This window comes from Microcaecilia unicolor, chromosome 7 (genome assembly GCF_901765095.1).
Source record: "Microcaecilia unicolor chromosome 7, aMicUni1.1, whole genome shotgun sequence".
NCBI classification, from domain to species: Eukaryota; Metazoa; Chordata; class Amphibia; order Gymnophiona; family Siphonopidae; genus Microcaecilia; species Microcaecilia unicolor.
In genome coordinates, this window is record NC_044037.1 from 173748370 (window position 1) to 173752446 (window position 4077).

The window sequence follows — 4077 nt, forward strand, 5'->3', positions numbered from 1 at the left end:
ACCCGTCCCCGTGGGGAATCTAACCCTTCCCCACCCATCCCTGTGGGGAATCTAACCCATCCCCACCGCAAGTAATTTCCTGCATCCGAGCCCCTGGCCCGCCTAGCCCATGCGTAGCGCACCACAGTCACTTTGCTCTCCCCCCCCCCCCCCCCCCACACACACACAAGAAAGAGATCTGCATGAAATATTTATTTTTATTATTTTGACTTATGAAAACCACTTGTCCTTGAAGCATGCTCAAAACAGATTAATCCATTTGTTTCAAGTTTATTAATAACTTGCTATTCCACCTAACAGGTATACCAACTAAATGGCTTACAGGCTAATAAAGAAAGGTGGAAACGAGAGAGCAACAGAGACAACACAGATAGAAGGGGAGAACTACAATATTCATGAAAGGAAAGAGGGGTAGTGTAAATAAGGGAGGGGGGTGTTCTCAGAGACAAGTGATACCTACCCATCTATGAGGCAATGGTGGTCCCCATCCCCGTGGACCTGGAGTGGATCCCCACCGGATTCCCACTATCCCCATTTCCACGCAGCTCTCTACTCCTAGTGAGAAAATTTGATATCCTCTTTTTCGAACAGTGTAGCAACTAGTTTAAATATGTATCAAAGATGATCCCCACGGTTGTTAGAGGTGCTGGGAGACTCAAGGATTCTAAGCTTTCTAAAATGCTTAAATTGCTTGGTTCTGGTTGGATATGTGATGGTCCCCAGAAGTCTTGGTGTTGTGAATGATTTGCAGTTTATTCTTCAGCCTCTGGATGCTGTTCCAGAACCCGGTATAGATTTATTTATTGCACTTGTATCCCACATTTCCCACCTATTTGCAGGCTCAATGTGGCTTACAAAGACCTGTTATGGCATCGCCATTCCAGGGTAAAAAGATACAATTGGTGTTACAAAGATATCAAGGATGACAAGAAGATTTAATCAAGCAGTTATAGAAGGAAGACATTCATAATAAGGGTGGAATGGTGATGTGTTTTAGTTAGTTATGGATGATAAAAAGTCCTGGTCACCCTGCTAGAAATATTTCAAGATTAGTCAAAAAATTTTATACATGGATAGTATTGCATTGATACTCACTTTTCACCAATTTTCACAATTGTGAATTTTGATATTTTTGAAAAACTGTTTATCATAAATGTTTATGTTTTTTCATGAGGACCCCTGATGAAGGCTAGTGTGCCAAAACACATGGCCCATGTTGGGTTTTGCCTGTATTTGGAGAATAAACACTTTGGAACATTTCTTGGACATCCTTGGAATTTGTGGTTTTGGTGACGTCCACTTTTTTTGTTTTTGCTTGCACCCTGCTAGAAATACACAACTGAGCCAAACTTGTTCTTTACTCCCTTGGTTCTAGGAGTGGGTGTAGCAGGCTCCCCTTTCCCATTGTCCCAGTCACAGTACAGAGCTTAGGTGACTGCTGTCACTATTAAGTGCTCATAGGGTTCCCCTTGTAGAATGTTATGACTAGGTTAGCCAGGTATCTTTAACTCATATGTGCACTTGGGCTTAGTTGGCTAGGGTCTTTGGGCAGGATGGCTCCCCCCTCACATGCAGGTCATTTGGCCAGGGAGGCACATAGCCAAAGACAAGGATTTGAATTATGCACAGGGTTTTATACCAAAACTAATCTCTCCTAATTATAATATTGGAAACTATGGAAGCTACTTCCCATTAGCAACCAGTGATGTCATAATGAGGGAATATTGTTCTTCCTTAGGAAAGCCAATGGGGTTAGTATGAGTACCCTTGAAGCAGAATCCCATGGTCTCTACAGTTGATTGCCACTGTAAACAATAAATAGAAACAATCACACTTTTATTAGGCACTAGGTTGTAAAAGTCCCCGTCACATGTTGTGCTCCTAACAAATGTTAGTTGTGTATGTTGGGAAATAGCCAGGAATATTTTTGCTCCAGGTAGGAATCAAACCTTTAATTATGTTGTCTTTGAATGATGCATGACTCAAACTAATGTCTTTCAATGGGATTAACCATAGAACAAGAAGAAAGATCTTCAACTATGTTTAAAAAAAACCGTGGGAGCAGATATTATCATCCTACAAAAAAAAAAAAACGCATTTGTCTTACCATTTAAATATTAATCCCTTGAAGGGAAGGATAGAAGAGGGGGTTAGTTCTGTAGCTTGGGAGAAGAAGGGAGTGGCTATACTCAATCTTTAGGATTTCAGATTGTAGAACAGTGTTTCCCAAGTCCAATACTTGAGCACTCCTTGCCAGTCAGGTTTTCAGGATATCCACAATGAATATGCATGAACTTGATTTGCATACACTGCCTCCATCATGTGCAAATCTCTTTTATGCATATTCATTGTGGATATCCTGAAAACCTGACTGGCAAGGGATACTCCAGGACTGGACTTGGGAAACACTGCTGTAGAAAGCCAGATGGGTAATGCAGAGGTCCTCAAGTCCAGTCCTTTAGGTCCATAAGCCAGCCTGGTTTTCAGGATTTCCACAATGAATATGAAATCTATTTGAATGCAATGGAAGCAGTGAATGCAAATAGATCTCATATATATTCATAATGGCTAATGGATTAGTGCAGAACAGCCTATTCTCCACCTCCATACACACCCCCAAGCGTTAAAAAATAAATTCTATTTTTTAGTGCATGGGCAGTGTGTGCTGATCCCCAAACTACCACTGGACACCTGAGCGCACCCTGCAGAAGTGCTTTTTAACCTGTGGTAAGAGCAAGTTAATGCTAACTGCAGGTTAGCAAAAGGATCCCATAGTCTTTTGAGATGTTATTAGTTAAGACTGATATTTGAGGTCCCCTTTTCTCCACTTTCAAACTATATACTTTTCAGGTATTTCAGTACTCTATATTGTGAATTTTTTATTAGTTTGACCGCTTCAATAATATCCATAAGAGAACGAACATTGGTTTATGGTTTAGTGTTCTTTGCTCACCTCTTTTCTGGATTTGCAAGTGATTATTCTGCACTGGCCTTACCCTTTAAATACAGAAAAGGTCTTTGAATGACCACATATTTTTAAAGTTTTGGTATGACTTCGATGGGAGAGGCAAAATGGTTGAAGCTGTAATAAAGAAACAAACAAACCCGCCTGTTTCTAAAGCTGGTATGCTAATGCTGACACATTGCTGTGTGGCTTTGTAAACGGTGGAGAGGGAGTGGAATTACTGACCTATAGATAGACACAGTTTAATGGGAATGAGTCAACATGGGTTTAGCAAAGGCAAATCTTAACTTGTCAATTTATTAGATGTTTTTGGAAAGTGTAAATAAGTGGATAATGGTGAGCCAATTGATGTGCAGGCTCCATTTTAGGTCATAGAAATATGAACTCAGATGTTTTAAGTTTCTCCAGTATTTTATCTGCTGATGTAGATCTTGTTCTAAAATACATTTATGCGCTGGGTGTGTGCACAATAAACATCAATTTTAGAAATATAATTGTATAAAAAAATAGGGCTGCATTTTATTCATTAATGCATTAATTGTTAAGGGCCCCTTTTACCAAGCTGCGGTAAAATAGGCCCTGTGGTGGCATCGGCACATGGAACTGCCATGTGCCGAGGCCTCCTTTTACCACACTGGGTAGAAGGCTTTAATAAAAAAAAAAAAAACAAGAGGGAATGGCCGTGTGGTTAAGTTAAATACTTGCCACATGGTCGTTTCGTGGGGGAGCCCTTACTGCCACCTTTTACTGCCAGGTAAGCCCCTGGTGCTAAAAATATAAAAATATTTTTCAAGTGTCAGAAATGGTGCACGCTGGGGGCGGGAACTACCTCCGGACTCCTGCGGTAGCTCGGTGGTAGTGCCGAATTGATGCACAGCAATCTCATGGTAGGGTTGCCACTCCTTCTCTTCTGCTGTCTTCCTTGGTGCAAATCTGGCTTCTTCCCCCCCCCCCCCCCCCCCATCCATGATTCAAAATCACCCGCTCCCCTACACCAATCTACCTTAAGGGTGGTCTTCTGTTGATCCTTGCCAGCAGCAATGTCCTCCACTTTCTCATCCTGGATTGGTATGTCTTCTATCTCCTCAGCTTTGGATGCATCACCTCCATCA